Source organism: Archocentrus centrarchus, chromosome 2 (assembly GCF_007364275.1).
Source record: "Archocentrus centrarchus isolate MPI-CPG fArcCen1 chromosome 2, fArcCen1, whole genome shotgun sequence".
Classification (NCBI taxonomy): Eukaryota; Metazoa; Chordata; class Actinopteri; order Cichliformes; family Cichlidae; genus Archocentrus; species Archocentrus centrarchus.
In genome coordinates, this window is record NC_044347.1 from 3,905,877 (window position 1) to 3,919,608 (window position 13,732).

Below are 13,732 nucleotides of genomic sequence, written 5' to 3' on the forward strand. Positions count from 1 at the left end.
CTGTGATAAAATGGGGTTGAGGGGAGAGAGAAGTCCTGCCATTTGTGACTTTATGGCGACTTCCATGTCCTGCATTGAGTCCATTTTTTATTCATTCTGCAACTGTTGCAATCATTACCAATCTGTTTCTAATGTGAATCTGTTTCTGATATAAATACTTTTGTTCATTGATAGGGGCATTTTCCTAAATATTTGATTCATTATTATTTCAAATGAAATGTTTTTCATTGTTTTCTCTCCAGGCTGTGTGACTGCAGACTCTCACAGAGAAGCTGTGAATTTCTCTCCTCAGTTCTCAACTCCCAGACTTCTAGTTTAAGAGAGCTAGACCTGAGCCACAACAACCTGCAAGATTCAGGAGTGAAGCTGCTATCTGCTGCACTGAAAACGACACACTGCAAATTGGAAATGCTCAGGTCAACAATTGCTGATTGGTGATGAATAATTACATGTTCCAAAAATTACCTGTGTAATTAAAATAACTTTTAAATAATTGAACCTATGAAACATTCTAAAATGTGTCCTTTTTTGCAGCATTCTAAACATCCTAAAGTAATTTTAGCCTGATAATGAGTCAAACTGTTGAAAAAAAGAACACATTTGATATATAAATATCTAGATCCAAGAATATAAGATTTGCTGAAAATCTTGATGACGTAGCTACGGCATAGATGAAGAATAAATTCACAGTCAGTTGTCAAAATTGTCCAGTAGTGAAGCAGTGAATAATGACCTCTCCATGGTACCGCCCACAACTGACCTTCCACTACTTCCTCTTTGGGAATTCTTTTTTCCCCAGTGTAAATGAAACCATCTCAAATAAAGCCAGATGTTACAATTATAGCTCCGTCATTAAATTCCTGGTCACTGGGTTTACTGGATGTAGACTATCACAGCTCAGTTCATGGTCTTCTTGTTGTGTTGACTTGATTTCCTCATTCATGCTTCACTCTCCAATGAGAGAGGCTTATTATGAGATAGGGGTTAGGGACACTTCATGTGAGAAAACAGGTGAACAGGGCAAGAGTATTGTTTGCCACTATAAAATTATAAAGAATTTATGCATTCTATTATCAGTGGCACACAATAGTCCAGATCTGTCACTCACTGAAAACATTCACCCTCGTTATATTTTTGGGTATACCAGGCCTATACTGGGCAGTGTTTGTCCCAATCACACAGTGTCCCCAGATGGCCTGCTTTTCACCCAGGGTCTTCAAAAGCCTGGGTACTTTGAGCCACTGCTCAGCAAGTAAGTACTAACAACAGTCAGGACCCATTCCCCAATCTGAAGGTGCAGGGAAACACTCTTTTCCTCTAGCAGAGAAAACCTCATTATAAAGGCTCCAACCTGGGGGTATACCCAACCCTGCTCAACACTTCTCACCACAAGTGTCTACAGAGTGGAATAAAGTCCAGTCCTACCCCAGGAGAATGGTTCCAGAATCCAAGCTGTGCATTGAAGTGTGCGGGTATATGTAGCTAGTATCCAAAGGAGGATGGGCCCACACAGCTAAGTGGGCCCTAGGCCCATTGGTTAAGGCTTGGCCACCAGATGGTCTCATCTGGGCTGGCTTCAGGGTGGGGCCCCATTATCCCAAGTCCTGGTGAGGTTTCTGGAAACCTTGATTCCATCATCATCACGAGGTCCTTTTGAATCACTCTTGGTCTGGCCTCTTACCCGGGACAATTTACTTCAGATGAACCTATCTGGGGCAAACTGCACCCAACAACATAACTCATGGGATCACAAAGACATGCAGACACCTCAACCACAACAAGGGGGGAATACATGGAGGGTATTATTGGAGCATTATAAAACATGAAAAAGAAGGCCCCGGTCCATTGAAGAGCTGAAATCCTCTACCTCTCTTTTTGGCTGATATTTGGCTGTTTAAAATACATTTGTCTCCATCATTCCCAAAATGCTTACAGAGTGTTGTTAAAATAAATAATCAGTACAAAAATATAATGAAACCACAAAAAAATCTCAGCAGAAATACATGTTGTCTCTGGAATATATTCATTGAAAGAGAGGCTTCATATTATTTGTAATACATTTGTTGCAATTATTTCTTTTTTTTTGGGGGGGGGGGGGGGGGGGTAGCATAGTGGATTGACTTTAAAAGTGAAAATGTGACCTCTTACTGTACCATGACCTTTAAGATTAACAGTGTTTTGTGCCTGCAGGCTGTCAGGGTGTATGATTACAGGTGAAGGCTGTGCTTCTCTGGCCTCAGCTCTGAGCTCCAACCCTTCCTATCTGAAAGAGCTGGATCTTAGCTACAATAATCCAGGAGACTCAGGAATGAAGATGTTGTCTGCTGGACTGAAGGATCCACACTGGAGACTGGACATTCTCAGGTATGGAGACCCCTACTCCAAGCTCAAGACCAAGTGCAAGAACTAATCTCTTGTCACATACAATTTCATATTTTGATATGATGTTTACAAGACTTCTTTTTCAAATTTTTTTCCTGCATGTGAATTAAATTCTTCTTCTTACAGCTGCTCACTTTAGGGGTCATGCCAGCAGATTATCTGCCTCCATCTCACCTCATCTGAAGCACTCTCCTCTGTCCCACCAACCTTTTGCATATTTTTCTTCCCTGCATCCTTCTCTGTGGCTTTGTTCTGTTTCTCCTGCCCGGCAGATCCTTCAACATCCTTTGTCCAATATGTCCTCTGTCCCTCCTCTGCAGATGTCCAAACCATCTCAGCTTTGTCTCTCTAACTTTGGCTCCAAACCACTCAACTGGTCCTCTCGTATACTAATTTCTGCTCTTGTCGATCTTGGTCAGTCACAACTAAAATCTTTGCATCGTCAACTCTGCCGCCTCCAGCTTTTTTGTTCATGTCACCATCTCCAAACCACATATCACAGCAGGTCTCACTAACACCTTGTAAATCTTCCATTTCACTCTTGGTGCTATCTTTCTGTCACAAATCACCTGTGGCATTCATCTCCACCCACTCAGCTCTGCCTACAGTTTCTTCTTCACATCCATTGCTTTGGATGGTTGACCCCAGGTATTAAAACTTGTCCATCCTCACCACCTCTACTCCTTGCACACATGCATTCTGTTGTGCTTCTACAGACTCTTCTCTCCAGAGAATACCTCCATCTATCCAGTATCTCTCCTATTTATTCACTCCTGCCTGACCTCATGGGTCAGCCTGTCCATCACCATTACAAACAAGAATGGGCTCAGAGCTGATCCTGATGGACACCTCACTATTGTCTTACTGTCCTCACACAAGTTCTGCACCACCCTCACACTTCTCCATCACAGTTCACTCTATCATATGCTTTCTTTAGCTCCAGATAAACAGTGTCCAGCCTCACATAAAACTCTCTATACACCTTTTCTTTGCCTTTATCACGTCTCTCTTTGTTGCATGCCTAGCCTCCCAGTACTCCTGTATATTTTCTACATATCCTTGATTATCCTGGTTTTTCTTTGCCAAGGTCTTCCTTGGATTGCTTCCCTACATTCCCTCATTCCACCACAGAGTCTCCTTGTCTTCTTTTCTCTGTCCAGAGGATAAACCAAACACCTTCTTGGCAGTTTTCCCCTCATCACTTCAGTCTACATGAATTTGAGATAAAAAAAAAAAAACTGTGTTCATCAAGAGTAAATATTAGTCAGGCTTTTTATCATTCAGTGAAGCAGATCATTATTTTAATTGTATTAGAGTTTGTGTTAGCTTAACAAGTCAATCTGCAGAAACCAATCAGTACTTAGGAACTCATATCTTTGAATGTTTACATTTAATTTAATGCGTGCATGTATTTTAGTATATACATTTATTAAACATGAAAGCTGATTGTACCTCAGACACAGGAGACACACAGAAAGTGACTGAGGGTTATTTTTGTCTGCCAAAATTAATGGATTTCAACATTTTTCAGCACAAAGTGTCATGTTTATGTTCACTTGTTGAATACAACCCCCCCCCCCCCCCCCCCCCCACACACACACACACACACACACTTAAATATCTTTACAGTTTAGCTCACATATGAACAGAGCTAGAAAACTCTGGTCTGACCCCCCTCCTTCTTTCAGGGCGGAGCCTGCTGGAGTCCAGTGGCTGATCCCAGGTCTGAGGAAGTGTAAGTGTGTTTTTAATGTGACTGATGAAACAAAGCAGCACAAAACGATCAGTGAACAGATGATGGATCAATAACTGCAGCTCTGTTTGTTCTCTCCATCAGATTCCTGTCAACTCACAATCGACACAAACCACAGTAAACAGAAAACTCAACTTAAGCGACAACAGGAAGGTGACATTTGAGGGGTATCAGTCATATCCTGACCATCCGACAGATTTGACCGGTGTCCTCAGCTGCTGTGTAGAGATGGTCTGACTGGTCGCTGTTACTGGGAGGTCAAGTGGAGCGGAGAGGTTCAGTTAGCAGTGAGTTACAGGAGAATCAGCAGGAGAGGAGATGGACTCGATTGTAGGTTGGGAGAATGATCAGTCCTGGAGTCTCTTCTGCTATGATGACCGCTACTCTGTCTGGCACAACAACAGACATGCGCTCCTTCCTTTGCTCTCCTCCTCCTCCTCCTCCTCCTCTGTCTCTAACAGAGTAGCAGTGTATGTGACTGTCCTGCTGGCACTCTGTCCTTCTACAGAGTCTCCTCTGACACTCTGATCCACCTCCACACCTTCAACACCACATTCACTGAACCTCTTTATCCTGGGTTTGGGTGTTTTAATCATTCCTCTGTGACTCTGTGTGACCTTTAGAAGAATCTTCTCTGGTGACAAAAAAAAAAACATGTTGAAATGTATTTATTTTTTCATCTTGAACTGTTAAAGTTGAGTAGAATCCAGTTCAATAATCTACAAGTCAATGATGTTATTCCCTCAGTAGCCATAATGCCTGACAGGCTGCAGTATGAGGCTGCGGAGTACTGTCTAATTTGGTGATATGTAGTACAGGAACCCCACTGGGGCTCTTCACCTTGTACAGCTCAGGGTTTCGATACAGCACCAGGTCATGTGAAGCACAGAAATCCTCTGCTGATTCTGCAGAGGTTGGACGTGGCAGTGACTGACAGGAGGAGGAGCATACAGAACAGTGGTGGCCAAAGCTTTGAGAATGACACAAGTATGGATTTTTACAAGCTTTGCTGCTTCAGTGTTTTTAGACCTTTTGTCAAAAGTTTCTTTGTATACTGAAGTATAACGACAAGCATATTATAAGTTTCACAGAACAATTACATTAAGATTATGCAACGAGTCAGTGTTTGCAGTAACTGACTGAATCTAGCTGACGCAACCATGTCTGTCATTAAGACAGAGGAATAATAAACTCGAGTGTGTGATGATGCAGGTGGGTCAGAGGGGATCAGTTCAGCTCAGAGTGGGTGGAGAGCTCAGTGGAAACATAAGGCTTGCAGAAAGACAAACCACCGAGACAGAGGGGGGGGTGCAGCGCACGATATGGATCTGCTGTCAGTGGTTATTAGGACAGAAAAGCTGTTGACAGCCAATCAGAGCTGCCTTTGTGCAGCAGCTGGGCCGTGTGGGTTTCTGTGGGTTTTCACTTTAATGTCACAGTGACAGTTACAGCAACAACTGTGGTTGCACAATAATTCCAGGAAGCATTAAGACCCTTTCACTGCAGTGACTACACTCAGGGTGCCGAAGTGATGAAATAGCAGAAAGTTTTTTTTATTGTGTGTTTTTTCTTTACAAATTTATAGAACCAAAAGTGTGGTCAGCTGCATCCTATAAGCCAATAAATATCAGGGGACACAACTCTGTGTTTGCTGATGTTGGTCTCTGTTAAGAGCAGTCTTTAGGATGAACTTTAGATCAGCTGCACAAACCAAAGTTAAGCTCCATCTGAACCACACCTGGACTCTGCAGTGCTGCATCCTAATCATGACCAATGGTTTTGGTGCATCTAGCACCATGCTTTAAATAGTATTACAGTAATTAATAGTTGATAAAGAATAAGGTGATGGCATGAGTGGATTTCAGTGCTGAGTTCACATGAGAAGACGAACCACACCGAGACGAAACCGCTGAAACAAACAAGTTATTGTTGTTCTCGAAACAAACACCTCACACGCTCGTATTCCACTTCTGTTTGATTTGAATTAATTAAATCCGTGAATCAGTGAATCAGTGTAATGTTTGGATCCTGTGTGCTGATGGAAAATTGGGTTTAAAGTCATTAAATATTTCATCAGTGTTTGATGGATTCTGCTACGTGTTCAGAGTACATTCATGTTTACTGCACAGCACTGAAACAGGTATTTGACTTCATTCTTTGTAATGATGACTGTTAAAACAGCCTGTCCCCCGGGGAGTCATTTTCCAAAGATTAATACAGTAGAAGAAATGGGACTGATTTAATTAGATTCGCTGGAGTTAAACAAAAATGCTTAAAAAGTTTTGACAGGGCTGTTTGAAAATAGAAATATGAATCAGCAGATCACAGTCTGCTTGTTGTTTGCTCCCATATTCAATTTCTCAACAAAACTGTGGAAACAACACCGAGAGTCACTTAAAAAGTGACATTTTTAAAAAAAATTACAACTGACTTTGGCTGAAAAGCTAAAGATGCTGATCACAACAATCTCACAAAACTTGCATGTTTAGAAGAGCAGCTGTTAACAGCCGTGAACCATTTAGACCTCGTTTAGACCTGTAATCATTATAAAATCTCTCAGTGGTAAATATGAAATCAAATCTTTATGAGGCCTAAACAGATGAATTCTAACTGTTCACTTTTTAACCAGATTTATTGGAGAAAACAGCATCCACCAACATCTGGATTTATGAGTTTGGTTCCTGTAGCAGGACAGCTTTGCTTCTATGTCCAAAAACCATGTTAGACAGAAGATGTTCTACCTTTAAATAAGAGCTGACATCAAAAATAAAACCGTTACCTTAAAAGTGAAGGAAGGCATGGTGCTTATATTTTAATATTTTTATTTTATTTTCAGATTTATATATTTTTCATATTTATTTGTCGTTCTGTGTTTGTTTGTTTGTGTAGTTTTTGTATTGAGGACTTTCATGCTGTAATTTTGTGTATCTGCTGTTGGAGCTGTTGACAGCGACTGCAGATGGAAAGTAGCCTTTCTGCTAATTCTGGTACATGTACATTCAGACGATCGTTACAATGCACCGTCCCTTTTAAACCAATAAATTAAAATAAGAGAAAATTTAATATTTAACAAGACTCATATTTTATTTCATCAAACCAACTGAACATGATGCAGAGAGGGCACACACGCCTGCTGTATAACACAAAGTGATACCTGAACCATGAGCTACATCTACTTTATTTATCCTAAAAATTTAATTCTCTAATCTGTGTGTTGCATCATGAAGGAATTTGATTTTGAATTTTAATATCAGGGTCGTCATTTTGAAGATTTCCATAATATGATATCACGTCGGCACTCATACAACAGTGAAAAATTATGACAAACCGCACGATCAGTGGACAGTGCAATAAAAACTAGGCTCAGACACGTGTTTATTGATTTATAGAACAGATGTATGGTTTCCTTTTATTATCTTTCTTTAAAATGATATTTGGATCTCATAAAACATTCGATCAGCGTCAGTCGTTACTTTAACTTTAATTTGATTCTGTTTCTTGTGCTTTGCTGCAAAGTGAAACATAAACACACCAACATTTGCTCGTACACTTTATTGGGAATGTTGCACTAAAGCGCGATCAACACTTTTTTATAATAAAACATTTTTTATAAATGATGAAATATCTACCAGCTTCTTCAGATTCAGCTTTTAATATGGAAAGAACAAAAACAAAGCACAAACAAACCCCACACTGTTACTGCTTTTGAGATAAGCGAAGAAGAAGAAGCTGCTTGTCAGTCAGCTGCTTGCTTGCAGCTGTTTCTGAAGCGCCTGAGCAGAGAGACCCCACAGCAGTACACCAGACTCTTCACAATCAGCACTGTGTACACCAGGCAGAGCAGTCTCACTTGGTTTGGAGATGGAGGAAGCTCCAATGGTGGACGCTCTGCTGCAGTTTGATTGGTGGAGAGAGTAACTGATGGAAGTTCAGTTGGTGGATGTTTAGAAACCCCTGAAACAGAAAAGTCACATTTGAGTTGCAGTGAAAAAAAAATCTGCTGAATTCCTGCAGAAACCTCACCAAGCTTTCATTACCGTCCTCTACTGTGGCCTCCACGGTCTCCCTCTCGTGTTCACAGAACAGCCATATGTATACGAGCTGCCGTCTGGCTGATGGAGCAGCAGGATGCTGGCAGTGCCGCTCGACGCTCTGAGGTCCAGCTGCTCTACGTCAGCAGTGGGCAGCTCCTCTGGAGGTCCGTCTTGCTTTTGCCTTTTCCAGGAGATCTTGACCAGAGGAGGAACCATGTGCGAGGCCAACAGAGCAGAGATCTCCTGCCCTTTGGATCAGCGGAGGATGCTGCAGGGTACACGCTCACCACCGGCTTCTCTGTCGGCTTGTCTGAAGTTTGACAGCAGACACAGAAAATTCATTCAAAGTGACCTGAACGGCTCGGCTGTGACAGGATATATTTCACATTTAATGTGTAATGCTTTGTGTTTTAAACACTTAATAATATTCCATGATTATATTTGTAATATACAACATAATACATATTAATTTCATTACCATAAAATATTAAATAACCTTATAACGTGTACAAGTAAAAAAAAAAAACATCTTTCAGATTATTGCTGCAATTAAGTAGAAATAAGCTACTTTATAAATTATATTTAATGTGCATATTTGTAGGATCATATGTTGAGCGTCGCAACAATTTACATTACACTAAACGTGTTATTTTCAAATTTCACATTATAAGAATATTTGTGTATCATCTCTTGCAACATGTTGAAATTTCAATATACATTTATAGTCACTGTGTTTTTATAATTAGCGTCTGTTTATTCCTTTAAAATATAATCACTGTATATGAATTTAGTGATTTCTTCACAATGCTTTTACAATGAAATATTTGTACATGCGAAAACTGTTTGTCTCTATTAGGATTCTCATAAAAATAAATATTCTACACTGACATAAAAACTATACAGTGTGTACTTGCGTATATATATTTACATCTCTGCATCAGTAGATAAACATTTTTCACTGCGTTTGCATTTATTTCCCCGTCATACTTTTTTGCACGCGTTTACACAATACCAATTATTCAGATACATCAAATATAACTTAATAACCCTACCGCAATAAAATCTTTGTAACACACTGTACTAAAATAAATACTAAATTGTAGAACATACTATTTATTTTCACAAATCATCTTACTGTATGATCTGAACATAAAATACTTTTATATTTGAGATCATGTTAAGTCAGCAGTATTCAGCGTGTTTTCCTCAAACCTGCCTTAAGACGTAAATAAAAGCAGTATTTTTTTTCAGGTTTACCACATCATATGTGCACAATGCTAATAATTTACAACTCCCAATGAATTATCTGTTCATTATGAGTTTGCAAACAAGTACATTAATACATAAAGCAAATTTTGTTACAGGATTAGCGGCTCTTATCAGATCTTTGGCACTTTTCAATAACTTACGCATGCAGAGATTAAAATTTTTTTCTACTTAATAAAATCATATTTAAAGCTTACACTGGATTTGAATGCATTTTTCATCCTAAGCATCTTGAGGACAATGAATTCAGTTGTTCTTACCTGTTACAAGCAGTTAGCTCCAGGGCCAAAGATCCTGTCTCCTTCACACTGTGACACACACCCATACAAAAACCCGTCTGCTGCTCAGTGTGGCAGCTGAGGGGGGGGGCAGTTTCAGCTCCATGATTTGTTCCTTCAATCTCCACATCAGTCTTCTGCTTTCTGCTTCAGTCGTGGTGAATTGGTCCCCAAACAGTTGGCTCCCTGAACGGACATCTGATTCACAGGTTTCCTGTTGCCCCACCAGCAGGTTTTCGTGCCAAGTGAAATGTCCCAGTGGACATTTGGATGGAGTGGGATTGTAAGGGATTCCTATGCAGGATGAACTTTGGTAATCATGTGGTTTCTCTTCTCAGACTGAATGAATGAATAATTCCTGAAAATGGCTTCTTCTGCAGTTTGTTCAGGATCACAATGAAACTGTTTTCACATATAGAGACTGCTGCATGTTTATATTTTTCTGGCATCTGCCTGAAATTTTAAACATGTTTATTTTTTCAGGGGTCCTCAAAGTTTTCTGATGCTACTTTCCCACCACCGAGGAACGGTCGCGTGCCGGTGCTGCTGCTGGTTTCATGAACCGGCGAAACGCTTAAGAACGGGCCCGCGTTCCCACCGCGTTTCTGTGAACTGCTCCTTTACGTACGAGTGTGGGCGGGTCCTCGTCTGGACACGAAGCCCGAAGCGCACAAACGTGGGAGAACACGCTCCCCTTTCTGTGCTGCAAATACGTTTTAGGGTCCAAACCAAACTACAGCAGCATCTGTGTGCAGCACAGAGGGAAACACAGACAGCGATTAGAGCAAGACGACAAGTACGCACTTTGTGTCCTTTTATCTGTGATAGAACTGATACAAAGCAGCAAGTTCAGCCTTAGAGCCCAACCTAATTCACAGCCGTGAAAATCGCTTTCGCTTTTCTCATGTAATACACATGTAATATGTAGAAAACTTTGATGTTGAGATGGCAGAGTCACGCTGTTGCCAACTCCTCAGCAAGGAAAGTAGCTATTGGCTGTCCTAAAAGTCGCTAGAAGTCGCTATATGACGGTATCGTCAATTTGCATAATTGGTTATTTGCATGTAGTTTGCAATCCAGGATGCAGGAGAGAGGAATCACATCTTTAGAGAGACAAAAGTGAAGAAAAACACCCCAAATATGTTTAGAACTACTAGGGCTGGGCGATATGGACCAAAATAATATCTCAAGATTTTTTAGCTGAATGGTGATTTATGAAATATATCTTGCTATTTTTTCTTCCCAAAGGTATAAAACAAAAAGGCACCTCTGAGTCAAAGCTACATGTCCCAAATGTCACAAAGACACTTTCATTAACATTCAGCTGTAGATGTACATGAGAAATTGCTCAAAAATAAACCACTGGCATATTTAAATAACAAAAGACTCACAGCTGTGCTATTAAAATGTAAACAGAAAAGATACCGAAATATATAAAATAGCAAAAGGCTGACTGATTCTTTACAAAGCCAGTCTGCAGTGAAGTAGACTTCACCAAAGAGCTTCCTCCTGTGTAAGATAACATGTAACCAGATGAATGAACAAACTTCCATCCTTCAGTCAGCAGGATTTGTAAATCCATAGACATATATGCTACGTATCACAGCAACATGCCCCACCCGCTCAATGCGGCGTCGTATCCGCCGCCTGCATCACGAGGACACGAACAGACCCACTTCCGCTATTAAGGTCACGTGACTTACGGTACATGCCAACAGCCAGGTACTCTTGGGGGTCCAGGCGATGCAAAGCATCTGAACGGAAGCAGTACGAAGGTTGTATGTACACAAAACACGGTGACAGCGCAGGATTTCAGGTTAACAAAAAGCTCTCCAAAAGTTGCTGACGTCACCGTGAAAAACTCGCTAAATTTGTTGCTAGTTGCTTTTTGGAAAAAAAAGTCGCTAAGGGGTCTGAAAAACCGCTAAATATAGCTACAAAGTCGCCAAGTTGGCAACACGCAGACTCACGCCCTTCTGTCACTTCGTCACGCGTTCTTGGTTCGAGACCAGCTAGCTTGTGGGACCGGAGTCGAACCCGTTTTTCAGCCGAGCACCGAGTGCTTTCCCGCGGTGGAAAACCTGCCTACGGTTCACCGGCTCCGGAAGGCCTGTTGGTGGGAAAGAGGCTTGAGTGGTAATTTAGAGAACCAACAAATGAACCAACGATGTAACACTCTTTGATTTGATTCTTGTTGGTTGGTGGGTTTGAGGGCTTCATAAAAGCCCATTACGCTTGTTGTATTTGCTCATCTTCAACCTGTATGATCTGGCCACACCACCTGTGCAAGGTTACAGAATTAAAGGTGGGTGATCAGCTGAGACAACACCAAAGAACAGATGTGACCCAACTTTTTGTTTGGGCTGCCATTCGTGAGGACAGCTATAATGTTACCCAGTGATGTCACCCAGCTGGCTATACTTTGAGAATCCTGCATGGAGACAGTCCTTTTTTTTTGAGTATCATTTGTTGAAACAACTAGTGTATGTTTCCTGGTTTCTGGAGTTGTGATCACCATTGTGGTGTGTTGTTTTCCCTGTCAGAGCAGGTGCTCTTGCAGAGGTATGTCACTTCTACAAGAAATGTAGACGCTTTTCTCTTGGATGTATGTCAGGAGAAGGTAAAATATTTGGATGTTTTGTATCTGCACAAGTTTTTTAAAACAAAAAACTATAAAATTATTGATGGGAACTTCTGTAATCTTCTTGGCTCTTCTTGAATTTGTTTTGGTCTTCATCACGTTGTCTTCTCTTAGAAATAGAATACAAACTAGTTATTACAGCAGTGCCGATGACGCCTCCTTCAGTTCAGTGTGACTCAGGCTCTGTTTGTGGGATGTGTGAACCTGGGCTGTGGTCTGTTGCTGTTCCTCTGATGTTTTTGTTCAGCTGCCGGGGATCATTCCTCACTGTGAGAGCTTTTAGCACAGGAGCAGAAGTAAGCAGCTGAATGAGCACCACTAACTGCTTTTATCTCCAGCTCACAGTTAGTCTGGTTTTTTGAAGCTGAGAAATCATTTTGCTGAGGATGGTTGTACTCACGACTGACTTCACCAGTGCGTTTATTAATATGAAGAATCACTCTGAATTTATCATCATCTTTCCTCTGGTACCAGTGTACGTAACTGCCACTGCACTGGTCAATTCCCCCACAGCTGATGGAGACACTTTTTCCGGGCGTCCTGGTCAAAGTCAAGTCATTCTGGATCAGGTCCGCGGCCATGGTAACCAGCGCTGTGGAGACAGAGACAGAAGAAGGTCGGTGTGACGCTGTTTGTTACAGATGTGTTTGTTGGCTGGAAACACTCACCTGAGTGCAGGCAGCATAGAGCAGCAGCTGGGAGGAAAAGCATTGTGTGCAGCGGTGTTTCCTCTGGTGAACCGGGGAAAAGCGATGCTTCGATAGAACTGAGGCCAAACAAGGACAATTTATATGATTATACGAGGACCACGTGGTTTCTGACGAGACCTCAAACTTCCCATCAGCCCCTGCAGCTGCCTGATAATACTGCTGCTGACTGACAGCTGGAGCTGTGTTGTAGGTCTCCACTAAGTTTGAGGTTTCAAAAGAATTACCCCTCAAATATAGGAGATAATTTATTTGCTATTTCAACCATTTCTTTTTTGACTTTCTATGATGGGATATTTCTTTCAGTTCATTAAAACATTTGCGTATTTCAGTTTAAATCAGTCATACTTCAGATTCTGCTGTTATATTACCCAGCTGAGTGCCAAAGCTAAAACACTGTCATGGTCCTGGGGTTGACCCGGCGTTGTGTTTTTTTTTTTTGACTTCCAAGTTTTGGTGTCAGATTTCTTCAGCTTGTTCCTTAAATTATTTTTATTGTTCTAGGCTGCTTTAAGTTTGTTGTGCTGTGCTTCTTCGTTATGGCTTGCTGTGTCCTGGAGTTCAGGTTTCCTTTTCCTGTTTTCTTATTGTCTGGTTCTATTCCTTGATCAGGTGTCTTGTCTGCTCTTGGTCTTTGCTACAGTAGGTGTTCACCTACGTCATGTTCTGTT

At 41.2% G+C, this 13,732-nt stretch overlaps 1 pseudogene; it reads left to right on the forward strand.

Annotated features, from left to right (window-relative positions):
• The window catches only part of LOC115799232 (NACHT, LRR and PYD domains-containing protein 12-like), a 46,880-nt pseudogene that overhangs the window by 9,130 nt on the left and 24,018 nt on the right, over positions 1-13,732 (forward strand).